This window comes from Alligator sinensis, unplaced genomic scaffold (genome assembly GCF_000455745.1).
Source record: "Alligator sinensis unplaced genomic scaffold, ASM45574v1 scaffold442_1, whole genome shotgun sequence".
In the NCBI taxonomy this organism is placed as follows: domain Eukaryota; kingdom Metazoa; phylum Chordata; order Crocodylia; family Alligatoridae; genus Alligator; species Alligator sinensis.
Window position 1 is genome coordinate 7040015 of NW_005841829.1, and position 14645 is coordinate 7054659.

Here is a 14645-nt window from a genome sequence, read left to right on the forward strand (position 1 = left end):
ACTGAGAACAAACTCCTATGTGTTTTTGCTTGGCTCATCAGTGGTATTTGCAGGAAGTTGCTTTTGGCATTCACCTTAGGGATCACAATGGGGCATAAGGGAACAGACTGTCCCTTAGGTATGTAGGGCCTAGGCCATTTGGGACATTATAAGTCAAAACCAGCAACTTGACTTGTACCCAGAAAGCTTTTGGGAGCTAGTGCAGGCCCTGGAAGACTCTAGTTATCTGCTTCTGACAATCCATCCCCATCAGAAGACATGCTGCCATGTTCTGCACAAGCTACATCTTCAGGACAATCTTCAAGGGCAGTCCTATGTAAAGCACATTGCAGTAGTCAAGTCTTGAAGTTATGAAGGTATGAAAGATGGTGACCAGATCCAAATCTTAGAAAATACAGAGGCTGCCAGGGATTCAAACTTATATTGGTATCATTACATTTTAAAGTAACTGCCTTCCTAGCTGCAGAATCAAGCATTTGTATTTAACATAAAGCATGAGGACAGTTTGGGCTTTTGGCTGCATTTATATATAAACTATCAGGTTGATTTATTAGGGGTATCTGTTTAGATTCGAATCTTACTGCTGGAATCACCGCTGGAATGGGTGAGAGTTGTGATGCAGTCAAGTTAGGCTCTGCTGGGCGTAAATCTAAAACCAGAATGTTGCCTATTGTGGGTAGAAGCCTGACTATTTAAATTCATGGGAATTTTCTCATGGACAATATTGAATTTCACGCTGTATAACTGAGCGATGACTAGGTACACACTGCAGTTTAATGGTGATTTCTGAAGGGATGAAATGTATTTAATTTGAGGGGTTTATTTTTAAAAAATTCAATTTAGGCAAATTTTAAATTAAGCATTTCTTGAAAATGAAAAATCAAAAAAAAATGTTTTTAAATATTCACATGGGACATTTACTTTATTTTCTTTTTCTCCAAATTCTTTACTGAATTAAGCACGGTTGTCCAAAATATTCTCCCATCACTAAATTAAAATGATGTAGCACTGCTACTGCTGCTACTGTTTAATGTATTACTGATAATGGACATTGCTGTCTATGAAGATTTTAAAAAACAACCATTTTACCTCAAGAACACAGTATCCTTTTGGATGACAAAATTCAGGACTATATACCCAGGAAGCAGACCCTCTGTGCACTGTACAGTATTTCTATTGTCAAAGACAAAAGTCCCGTCCTTTTATTAAATTTCATGTCCATCAAATTTGAATTTGGTGGCTTTCCAAACTGTGACACTCTAATTAACCATCGGTTTAAGCTGTTTTTAATTGCTTGAGCTCCAGCTAAAATGGTAATTCAGTCTCATTGCTCATGCAGCCCTGAGCCTTGTTTTGATAGGTATTGCCAATTAATTTGATTCGTGGGATTTGCTTCTTGTAAAAGATGATTCCAGTGGACTTGGGGCAAGTGGGGACTCCATAAACAGAGTTGTGGCCACAAGCCAGGTGAATTAATCCATCATGTCACCAAATTGGACCCTCCACAGATGTGCCCCCAAAAAGACATGTTCTGATAAAGCAGTTGTCTGTTCAGGATCTGCTGTTTATGGAGTAAGTTGACTTTCCTTGTACCACTAGTTTAGAAAGTAAAAGTGCACTGATTTGTTGTATCTTGAAATGTAAATATTTATTTTGAATTGCAGAGATTCATAATAATTGCTGCTAATTATATTCTGAACGATAGCACAGCCCAGCATAGCCAGCTGTTAGTTAAACAGATGTCACTGCATAGATGCCCTTAAACAGTTCTGTTCTTCAATTAGAAATTGTAATGGAGATGTTAGGGCAGTTAGGGAGTCACATGTATTAAACTTAAGCATGGATATAATGAACCAGCACTGTGAATAGTCTTTGTATGAGTTTAGTTCAATTGCTAGCATGCTGGCAAATCTGAGGTGTTCCAGCTGGTTGATAAACAGACCCTTTGGATTGAGAGAATTTGTGGCAAAACAAGTTGTTAAAACTTAAGATAACAATGCTGTTTGTATTGAAAAGGCCAAACCATTTCTCTTGTATTTATTTGTGGCACAACAGATCAAGTTGTTAGATTACATGCTTGCTCAGTAAGAGTCTGAAGTACTCAAGTAAAGCAGCAAAGTCATTTTTACTGTCCTTGAAAATTAGTCCCTACTCTACAAATCCAGTTGTAACAAAGTTGCCACTGTCCTTTAAGGTTTCCCAACTGGAAGATGGTCGGTGGCTTAGGTGGATTAATTTTTTACCTATCAAAATTAAAGTGAATTGAACAAGGAATTACAACACATTATATATACTTTGTCTAAATAATCCTCCTTCCTAGGTACTGAAAATATTAATGATATTTTCCAGATAATTTATAAGTGTTTTGTGTTTTTCAAAGTTTGTAGTCTTTCAGTGAAAACCACTTAAAAATATTTTTCCCCATTTCACCTTCTTGTCTTCCCATAACAGTGAAAAAAGAGGAAAAGAGCAGAAAATGGATAGAAAGAAGGGACAAAAACCTCAAGTGAAACAAAAGCTTCTATTTCAGATTTTGTTTTGAGGGGAAATGATGAATATTCATCCATACTTTTGGACCAAACATTTTAGCCATCTTTTCTTGTAATATTCAGTCTCTAGGGTGATAGTGGAAAGGAGGAAGCTCATCTGCTAGTTGTCATAGACTCATTCAGTATGTAGTTACAGACTTTAGTCAGTTGAAAGGCTACACATGCTTTTAAATGGGTTCTCCAGTAAAGCATGAAAGGCATGCAATTTAATTCACCAACAGCTGTGGACACCAGGATACAGAACAGGAAAAGATGTTTGGGATTTCCCTCATTGCTTTTGTTTCCAGTGTTGGGCAGTAAGTGGAAGCCGCTGGGGTGAGTGAGAGACCATTTTCATTTTCGCATGGAATGGGAGGTAGAAAAATGCACCTTGTGTGCATCGTATCTTAAAATTCATGAAGTGGGCACTTAGCCTGAGGTAGAGATAGAGTGCTGTGGTAGCAGGATGGTCCCCAAATGTCTGCTTCTCCCTGAGACCTGAAGAAGAGCAGCTTGTGCCTCAAATCTTTTTTCTAGCCCAGTGGTTCTCAACCTTGATAGACTCAAGGCACCCCTTGGAAAAATTTCAGTTCTCACTCGTCTTTTTGATTATGGAAAAATAACAGAGCAAGTCTTTTGTTGCAAAAATCTCAGACCACAGGAGGGCAGAATGTTTTTAATGCTATGGATTCCTATTTGAAATCTTTGGGTTTATCTTGTGAATCATGTCTGTACACCTAAGAGTGCTAACACTGCATGGCGCCCACAGCACCCTTGAAAGGATCTCAAGGCACTACAGTGCGCTATGGCCCCCAGATTCAGAATCACAGGCTTAACCTATCTCCCAACTTTACAATTGCTCCAATAAAAAGTTTCACAGAAAAAAACTCACTGATCTTAGCCTGGCAACTTTGGAAATGCACAGAAGTGGGGCTTTTTCATTGCTGATCTCTAACTGCCATCTCTTCAGCAGAGGGCGGTTATTTCAAATGTCCACGGTGATTTTGTAGAATGAACAAATGCCTACATCAAACACGGCTGAGGTCGTTGCAGTTGCGTCACTTCTGCCTGAACAAAATTGGCATGGAAACTCTGACTTTATAGGGAGGAAGTTAATGGGCAAACATACTGTGCTGCTGATCTTCCTTTCATACGGTTCAGTTTATAAATTCAGAGCTGGCTGAATAGGGACCTCTGAACCTTTGCTACATTTATCTTCTACTAATGTATATATTTGATTTGTTGGCTTTCTACAGCAGTTAATCTTTTTAATACCTAAAACACCGTTGGCTTTCAAAAGCTGTTGCATATGAATATATAAATATAGTTTTATACCCTTGCTGATATTTTCATATAATAGATATTGAATAGGGAAAAATGTGATGGCTTGTGTATCTTCCTGCAAATAGTGGAGGAGATTTTAAGGCATGACAACAAATACCCTGAAAATACCTCCATGGCACGCATCCTTTGTTATAAATAATTATTGATATTTCGGTCCTTCAGATCCTACCGTTCACCTATTGCTGCAGGGAATATTTTGTAATTTGCTGACAACAGGGGGCAGAGTGAGTTTACATTTTAAAGGAGCCAGGCTAACTGTCAGGAGTCAATGATCTATTCAAATGTAAGCCTTCTCTCTTTGAAAGAGATAATAGTGAATACTTTTCAGTTTAAACCCTCCTGTGTTTCTTCCTGTAAACCATAGACTCCAAGTATTGCAGGGCCTCAATTCCTATCTCGGATTCTCTTTTATAAAGGAGATAAAGCAGTAACACTATAAATTTGTATTCATTTTGGTTGAGTCAAAATCTTTTTATTAACTGTTTATTTAACTTTAGCCACCCAATATGGCTCTGGCAAGCATTCAGCATACTTCTGGCTGCCTTGACTGTCTAAAGAGACTTTTGGCAGGGTCCTAGGTCTGGGATTTGCACGCTTTTTCCATCCTAACAAGCATGCTTGAGACGCCTAACCATACTTAGAAAATAAAAAAGGAGCAAACTTTACTTAACCATGAAAGGAGTAGGAAGGGAATCTGTTGCTTCCATTATTACCTCCACAAGACTTGATCTAATTTGGATGCTGATACCAGAGAAGAAATGTCCCTCAGTTCCAATTACACACAAAGGCAGGCACAAAATTATCGCAGACAATTTTCAAAAGCATTCTTTTTTTATATTTAAATACATCTTGTGGGGAAAAAGCAGAGGAAGGAAATGTGTGATAATTTTTAAAAGTGACTTTGTATTTATCTGAGGTACTACATCATTTTTGGGAAAATCTATAACATTTTTATTTAGATTTTGTTTGATCCTTTTCTAAAAATATCTGGCAGTTAAGTGCTTGTAAGAAACTAGGGCCCTATTATTTTATTGATTTGAATCATCCTTACTTACATCAGTAAAGACTCCCACCTGGGTCAATGTTTACAGGCCTCTTTCATGTTAAGCTTTGGAGCTACGATTAATAGCTCACAAATAACCCCAAGTAACCCCAAATCTATAGGCTGGCATTTTCTGACTTTTAAAAGGCTGTTTAGGATCCAGGTGATCCAAAATGCCTGGATTCTGTACTGTGGTCTTATTGTTTTTTAATGAACTGAGCTGTGTCATTACAGTGACATTCTTATGCTAGTGGCTAACTATAATGTTAATTTAGAAAAAGAGGTTTTAAATATATATACATTCTTTATATGGAAATGTTTATACAATAGAAATGTTTGCCTAGTAAAGCAGCTCTTTGTCATCTGGATAGTCTCTCTATACAATACATCATACCAGACAATAGACAAAGTGTTTTAATGGTGGTGGTAGTAGATAAATGAAGCATAGCTTCACTCCCCCCCTTTTAAGGGGAGGTATTATCACACACACTTAGAATGAACTGTGGTGTTTTAGCTTCTACTTCTGAATGTGCCATATCTCATTCTTGCCAAATGGACAAATGATGGGGGGTAAACACACAGTTTACAGGCTACAGTAGAACAATCAATTTATTCCTTGCTATTATTAATTAAGAGTTATTGGTGTTGAAAGCTGTTGCAGACGATATCTGGACATCACTCTGGTGATAGTATCTTGAGTCATTATTTAAATTAAAATAATAATAAAGGCATCCGGAAGGTGATGCTAATCTATTGTATAACATTCCATAGAGCCTTCATGCAGCTGCAGCAATTTATTATTTCCTAAGATTAGTTTAGAAGTTTTCAAAGGATTCCAAATAAATTTATAAATAGAAGTGCTATCTGCTCCTGCAGAGATGTGATCACAAAATCCACACTAAACTGAAGTGATTTTAGGAAGGGAGGCTGAAGACAGCACAATGGAATGCTGTTTCTCTAATATTTATAATTGCTGTATAAATATTTTAGTCTAGATTATATTCCACTATTTCCTTCTCAACTCAAATAAAATGAAAATACTCTCCTCTCCCCAGCCATCATCCCCAGTCACCACAGCTGACTGTAGATTCCTCTTTACCCTTCAAATGTCTGTCTACCAATATCACATATTATAAGCCATCAAGCCCAGAGGCATCAACACCAACGGCTGGGAGAAGCAAGCTGCTGCCTGTTTGGTGTGGCGCCACTTGGTCCATCAAGGCATGCGCCACTTCGAGGCCCAACGACTCAATATTGAGGCAGAACGGCAGCAGCAGAGGAAGGAGAAGGAGACCAACTTGGGGCTGCAAATCCCACTACCCCGCACAACAACATGTCCCCATTGCTGAAGAATGTGCGTATCCAGAATCGGGCTCCTCAGTCACCTGTCTATTTGTATCATTCAAGTATTGTGGGCTCTAAGACCTACCCAGCCAACCAATAGCCCCTAGTGTGTGGGGACAGTGGGTGAACGATGCAACAAAATTCTTGGGGCAACAAAGGCAAAAAACAGAACAGGAGTGATGTGAGGGTCAAAGGGTCCAAACATGAAAGTGAATGCTTCTGAGGGGGACACTGAGCAGAGCCCCCCAGGCTGCACCCACCAGTCCTCAAAGGCATCCAAGGAGCTGGTGGACACCACCCACCAGTGCTCTGCCCAGAAACGTGCACGGACAAGTAACAGGAAAGTGGCCCCACAGTTTCTGGGCACCTTCCTGGCCAGAGCCTCCTTCCTGGTCAAGGACAGGGCCCACTTAGCCAGGGCCAGGAAGGAGGTTGACCAGGAGGTCCCGGGACTTGGTGCGGCCATGGATGGGGTGACCTAAAACAAAAAAGGTGGGGGATGAAATTCAACCAGAACCTCAGGAGGAGGTTCTGGAGATGGAGGTGGAGGGGCTGCAGTGTGGCACACTTGAGGGTCATGTGCTCCTTAGTCACCTCAGGACCCATCAAGTCTGACGGATGTCATCCCCAACTCTGAGGAACTGTTGCCGACTATAAGACACCTATGCTATGACTTGTTAAAGACTCATGTCACTGTATGCCTTAATGAAATCAGTGTAAAATATACAGCCCAGAGAATCAGGGAATTGTTAGACATATGTTAAATTTAAAACATGCACTTAAAACCCATTGGCTTCAAAAGGGTGAGCTGGCAATGACTTTAAGTGCTTTCTTAAATAGGAAGTTTTCCAGAATCATGGCCCAGGTACCACCCAGGAGACAGCAAACATCTGTTACATAACAGAAGTGATCATAAGAACAAGTAATATTTCCATAGCATTGACAGCTAATAATGTAAGTGAGTTAAGATGGGACTTTTTATGTATAGTTCTAGTTCAGTTTCTACTTGGCTTTGTTGTTGACTCTCTCTAGTGTCAAAACGCTACTTGGCAGTTCATATATATATTTTTTAATTGATGTATTGCCACGTTAGAAATTTAAAGTAAAATTGTTGTGCAAAGCAAATGTAATGGTATAACAGGAAGTGGAACCAGGGGGCAGTCTGCAGATCTGTGGGGTCTGTTACGTTAACAAACTGCACCTCCCAAAACCCCCAGGGGCTGGGGGACAAGGGAAAAAGGAAGAGGAAGCTGGAGGCTGGAGTAAGGGGAAGAGAGCAGCGTGCACAGTAGAACCTGGTCAGCCTTACACAGAAGAGCGCACACTGGAGCTGGAGAGCTCACTGGCTTGGTGAGTTAGCATTGTGGACTAAAGAAGTTGGACTCAGACTTTGCAGCAGCTACAGGCTGCTGTTTGAGTGCTCTAGAAACTAAGGGCTTGTTTGGGGACTCCTGTGGAGGTGCTGGGGTTGTGGGGAATTAAGGTGCTGAGTTACCACAGTGTTTTGTTTTTTTTAACCTTGTATCTGTTTCCTTGCTTTGGCCTGTTGCCTTGTGAGCCTAACCCCTCTGATTTTCCATATAAAAGTGCGAACTCCTCGGCTAAGGACAGACATTACACATAAACCATTTTAAGTGATCAGAGACTGGTTTAAACCTGTAACAGAACAGATGTTCACTGCATATAAACCAGTTTGATAATGGCTGAAAACAGTTTGAGATAAACCTGGTTGAATGTAGTATCAGACTTAGCTGATTTGGGTAAAACTGGTTTATGCAATGTCTGTCCCAGACCCCTTCCTGGTTTAAGTTAAACCAGACTCCTCCAGCATCCTGACATGCTCTCTGGGCTGCATGGAGCTCTCTGCTCCACAGCATGGCTGGTTCCTCCCCTCTGCTCCCTGGCTGGAGCTTGTCAGAGACTGCAGGTGTCTGATTGGCTTCCCCCGGCACCCCTATCCCCTCCCCACTCCCAGATAGACAGGGATTCCTGGTCCTCTCTGCCTTACACAGACACCTCTCACCATTAGCTAGCAGACCACATGCTGGTCCATGCTGTGGCAGGTGGGACAAAGGCAGAATCAACAGGTAGCTGGCAATGTCCCTCTGTTGTTTTCTTAATGGGGTGATAAACACTGAGTTAGGGATGATAAACATTGTGTTATCAATTCCTTGCAGGGCTGGTCAGAAGTGGGGTGGGAATCCCTCCCTAATCAGAGCATCCTGCCGGGGCTTGGCCACATCACACTCAGCTCAGCTCTATGGAAGGGAAGGGAGGGCTGCTGTAGTCCCCCTGCCCCCCCGGCTTCTAGCCTGAGCCACTACAGGCATGTGCCTGTATTTCTGGGATGTTTGTGCAGTTACAAACTGATTCAGGTGCAGTGCAGTTTGTGCAGTTACAAACTAGCCAGGTTAGACTAACCTGCAAAGATTGAATCAATTCAGGCTCAGGCTTTTTGAATGTCTGTCCCTAGCTCACCTGACTTCTTGTGCCAGTTTCTGGGGCTGCAGGGTTGGCACAGTTAATTTATCATCCAAATGCATCTCATTAGAAATAGTTATGGTTGCTGAAGTCATTAACTTGCATCTCTGATATTCTGTATTTGATCTCCTAAGTTTCTTTACTTCCAAAGATCACATTAGGTGAGAAGGCCTCTCATAAAGTGTTGATTTTTTTTTTTGCAAATCTTGAACTTCAGCCCTTTAAAACAGTTTAAAAATCCAGTGAACATTTTCATCTTTGGAATGGAAATGCCAAATACAACTGAAGGAAAATAACTGTTTTATTTTTAGATATATAGCATTTCATCTTGCAACTTTCCTTCCAAAGAACAATTGCAGAAGTCAGTGGCTGATATCAATACAGACAGAAATTGCTATTAGAAAGAGAATAGTTTTTAACTGTTTTTAACTGTCAGTGATCTGTTGTGAATTGCATTCAGATCATTGTTTTTACATGACAAACAAATTTTAACTGCACAAGGGATTTCTACATAATAATTATGTCATGATTTGAGTTGGAATAATTGCTGCTAATTTTATCTGCTTTAAGAAGGTCCATTGACTGATGCATCACTGCTTGCCCATACTATGTAGAAGAATAAAATCCGTTTGATTTTCTTTGAAATGTTGTGTCTTACTGGCCTATGAAGTCTATCAGTCACAAGCTAACTTGAGGTGATATGACATAACAATGAACATTCAAGAATGCATTTTTTTTTCATGATATGCTGTATATGGTTCAAGCAGATGGAAGTGGCTGCATGTCACACAGTCAATCAGAAAACTAAATATAGGAAATCTACAAAATCATATAGTGCAGGATTGTTTCCTGTCACATGAACTCAAAGGCTAGGGACAGAAGTTACACATAAACTGATTTAAGTGATCAGAAACTGGTTTAAACCTGTAACAGAAGAGCAGTTCAGTGTGCATAAATCTGTTTCAAAATAGCCCAAACCGGTTTGAGATAAACCTGGTTGAATCAGAGTTAACTGACTGAGGCCAAACTAGTTTATGGAACTTCTATCCCAGCCCCCTTCCTTGTTTAAGTTAAATCACAGTCTGCCAGCATCCCAGCATGCTTTGCAGGCCTAGCTGGGCTGTGCTGTCTGCTCTACAGAGCAGGCCTGGCCCTGCCCCTGTGCTCTCAAGTAGGGGCAGGGGCAGGGGCATAGTCAGATGCTGGCAGATATGGCCCCCTAAGGCGAAGAGGGCAGGGAAGTGGTTTATTTCTCCTCTCCCTCCACTGTCTTACCAGCATTGACCCCAGTTGGGGTCTTCCCAGCAGGGGCTTAGCAGCCCCTTTCAGGCATTTTGCCGTCCTTGCTGCTAGAGTGACGGGGCATGGCCAGCCCCAACACCAGCCTCAAAGAATGGGGAACAGAGAGGGGTTTAATTTCCCCCTCCATCCCCTGTCCCACTACTGTGCCGGGGTCTCCCTGATTGGGGCAGAGCAGCCAGTGTCAGGGTCCCCTTTCTTTGCTGCTGCAACGGCAAGGGCAGGGGCATGGCCAAGCACCAGTCTGACATGGCCCTGAGGAGAAAGAGGGAGTGAGGGGGCTTTTTCCCCCCTTCTTCCTCTCTCCCTCCAGGGGTCCCCAACCAGAGTCTGCTTGGCCAGGGTACAGCAGCCCCTGTCACGCATTTCCCCTACCACCTCTTGCCACTGCAGCGGCAGGGAGTGTGGCCTGTCCTGGCAGCCACCTCAAATGAACCAGGGACTCCTCCCTTCCCTGTCCCACCAACACGGATGCAAGCTGGGGTCTGCCTGACCAGGGTACAGCAGCCTGTGTCAGGGTTAGTTCACCGTTGCTGCTCTAGTGGCAGGGGCAGGGGCAAAGCCACATGCTGATCAGCATGGCCCCCTGAAGCGAAGGGAGCAAGGAGGTTGTTCATTCCCCCTCCATCTCGTCTCACACCAGGGGACTGCAGGGTCTCCCAGCTGCCACCTCTGCCTCTCACACTCCGCCAGGCAGACCCCAGCTGGTGCTCCCCAGGGGGAGAGGGAACAGAAAATAAACTCCTTCCCTGTCCCCTTTGCCTCAGGGGCCATGCTGGCCAGCATCTAGCCATGCCTCCGCCCTTGCTGCTGGACCAGCCAGGGGGGAGTGACCCTGATAGGGCAGTAGCTGCTGTCATGCTGTCCTGGGGAATGCAAGTCTCTTCTCAGTGTGGGGGCTGAGTTTCAGGTGGTAGCGGGGCAGGCAGATCTGCTACAGCCTGTATAGGGTGAGCAGTGGTGGCACTTGGGGCCACCCCAAAATTTGTCTTAGCCCTTGTAGCACCCCTCTGAGTGGTGGTGGTGGTGGGGGGGATAGGAAAAGCCTGGCAGGAGATGTGTCACCAAGCCTCCATCACCCCAAAGGGAAATGTTCACAAGGCTTGGTGTCTGGGTACCTTAAAGTCTCTTAGGGTCAGTGGGTTGTTCCTGCCATGGTTTTGATGTAACAATAATAGGAGGAGATAAGCTAATGGCAGGAACAGTTCCCCTCTGAATGGGGCAGGTTTTCCCACACCACTCACAGCTTGTCTCACATAGGGTTTATTATCCAGTCATCTGGCCTTAAGGGCCAATTTTTTGAGCTGCTCCACCACCTACACTCTTATGTCATGCCTCCAGAAATATAATTAATCACAGTTAGGTCTGTGCCCAGCATCGTGGCTGAAGGTGCCGGATTTGGCTCCTGGTAGCCCCAAGAGTAGTTCCTTATTAATATGATAAAAGGTGAGCAGACTGGCTGCTCCTCACTTATTGGGAGCTTTTGAGGCTTCCGGCCAGTTCCTTGGGAAAGTCACCAGTTGCCTCCATTGCACAGCTGGAGCCAATCTTTCCCACTATGAGGAAGAAAGGCTCCTAAGCAGTCTGCTCCTGCCTCACCTGGGAGGCATCAAAGGAACTATGGCCACGTTCCTGACAGAACTGCCAGCTTGAGCCAGCAGACATCTCTGGTGCCAGCTTCCAGCTTGGCCAATCATCCTCACTCCATTGGGGTGGTAAGTCTTGAGGATTTGACTGGTCGGGGCATGGCTGGGAGCGGGGTTTCTTCCCCTCTCTTTCCCCCGCCTCTGCCACAGGCTGCTTCTCCGTTCCCCCTCCAGGCACACCCCGACTGGGGACCATGCAGGCCATGGTGGGAGTTTAAACCCCGCCCCAAACATACTCAGCCTGCTGGGCCCTGGCCATGGTCCTCTCCCTCAGCTCAGTTTCCCTCCAGCCAAGGTCTTGCTCTAGTTTCCCCTGGTTTCTGGCCTGAGCTGTGCAGGCATGTGTCTTCATTTCTGGAATCAGAAGTGAATGTCTATTCACTTGCTTGCCATTTCAATCTACGCAGGTTAGTCTAACCTGCAAAGATTGAATTAATTCAGGCTCAGACTTTTTGAATGTCTGTATTTAGCCAAATACCTTAGTCATTGTAGTTTTAATTGTATCAAGCAATAAGGCTTCTATTCTTCCCCTTCCACAGTTCATGAGACCTTACCATGAGAAATGTTTTGTGATATTCAGCCTGAAATATATTTTTCTTAATTTCCACTTACATCTCTTGATTAAACCTATTAAATTGCTTCTTTCATAATCCTGTGGTCAGATTGATATGGACTGTGGTTGTCTTTGCTTTTCTCTATAGCAGGAGAGGGGAAGGGCAGGAAGGACATAGCAGGGTGTGATGTTCTATCTGGGATCTCTTGAGTATATATAGAAGCAGGACATTGACTTCCATGGTTCCCCTGCTTTACCTGTGGCAGGTTAAGGTGTTAAGTTTGTGCTGTGTCAGGGTCAATGGTAGTCTTATGTTGAGTTTAGATTGTTTAAGGATGGTTTGGATAGGGTTGATCCTGCCTCAGGCAGGGAGTTGGATTAGATGACTTCTGGAGGTCCCTTCTAGCCCTACTTCTCTATGATTCTATGATTTACAAATTGTTTTGGCAGCTGTACGTTTAGGTTTGCAGTAATAGGTTGGCTCAGGTATTGGGGTGGGGAGGGGCGGTGTGTGCACGCAAGCACGCATACATGTGTGTCTAGATTTGTAAGACATATTTGATCATTGGAACAATTTTACCAAAAGTTTCCACCATGTGAACCAAGCTATTGCTGAAAGAATTACTGTGTGTGATTGTATGGCCTATCAGTTGCAGAGGGGTGAAATTATATGATCAAAATAGTCTCCTCTGGCTAAAATTTCCGAATCCATAAAATAATTTGATAAAGCAAACCTGAGGGCATTAAAATTTCTCTGGATATTTGTTCTTGCAGAGTACCTTGCTTGTAAAATACGGTAAGTAGGGTATGCATTTTGTGCACTTAAGTCTTTGTGGGAAATATTTTGGAAGAGAATGAAGAGACCAAGCTTCACGATTGGTTTTATGTTTGAGTTTGCACAGATGAGCTTGAAAAGATGAAAAGTTTTAAGTACAAGCATATTTCACAGTAAATTTTAAAGGCTGCTTCTGTGCAAGTATGTAGGGGGAAACATAGACAAGCATTGGCACATTCCTAGCATACTGGAGAATCAAAGTAACTCTTCCACCACACAGATGTGATCACATTGTCTTGTTAACTTTATGATTGGTCATGTTCTGCATTTGGAACTTTGGAAGCAAGTCTCTCTCCCTGCATGCTGGAAAGATTGGCTTGCTTAATTAACATCCACACTATTCCCAGTGAGCCCATACTCATAGATAAAGAGTTTCAATTTTAACGTCAATTCTAAAATTAGATCAACGGCAAAGTTTCCTTCAGGTGGTATTCTAAGTTTGGTTACATCTGTAGCAGGGCCGGGATCCTCTTACTTGGATCTCTTGAGCATAAATTAACAACCTTTGTGGTTCCCCTGTTTTACCTTCGGCAGTTTAGGGTCTTATGTCTTGGTTTCTGTGTCAGGGTTGACTCTGCAGTTTTGCTAAGAAGTTAAACAATGGATTTGTACAGGATGGTGTGGAGAAGGATGATCCTATGTCAGGCAGGAGGTTGGACTAGATCAGGAGTGCTCAACCTCTGACCCACAGGCCAGATGTGGCCAGTTGCCCCATGTCATCCAGCCTGCAGGGCTCCCTGTTGAAAATTTGGTGACCAAAGAGTAGTGGCACTGCTTCCCCCCCACCAAGTGTTGGATTATGTGCCTGATCCTGAGGTCCCTTCCAACCCTTTCTATTATTCTATGATTCTGTCCCAGTGTAGAAGGCTGGATGGGACCAGCGCTGAGCCCCAGGGCCCAATCCTAGCAGGCAGAAGGCTGGGAGGGGGCAGCAGTGGGATCGAATCCCAGTGCAGTGGGGTGGAAGGGGGTGGTACACTGGGGTGAGAGGGGGTGCTGCTAGACCTCCAGGGAACAATTCCAGGGGGAAACAGTGGTGCAAGTCCCCAGGTTCGCTCTTGGCATTAGGGGCAGGGAGGGGGCAATACTTGGGGCCCGATCAAACTCAGGGACTGGCCCTGCACCAGTCATTTGCCCAATGGGGCTAAAAGTGGACAAGATGACCTCTTAAGGCCCCTCCCAGCCCCACTTCTCTATGATTCTATAATACCTGAAGTTCACATTATTTTTAACCACTTGTTTGGTGAAAGCTATTCAGGCTTTGAATGAAATGGAAAAAAATGCTAAAGTCATCTGTGGCTTGGAATGAAATGGAAAAAAATGCTAAAGTCATCAATTCTGGAAAGCTGTGCCAGTTAAGAGATGTTTTAGCAATGCTTTAAGTTGGATCCTGACAACCCAGTTTAGCGCAACATAGAGTAATGGTAAATGCAACAATGATATGGGGCAGGTGACACTGAGGTCATGTTCTGATATTCAGAGGGAGATTTTCTGATTTTAAATTAGTGGATAAGAGAACAGGGAAAACGAGAATTAACAGAGTATCTCAAAATTGTCCATGTTAAAACTATTT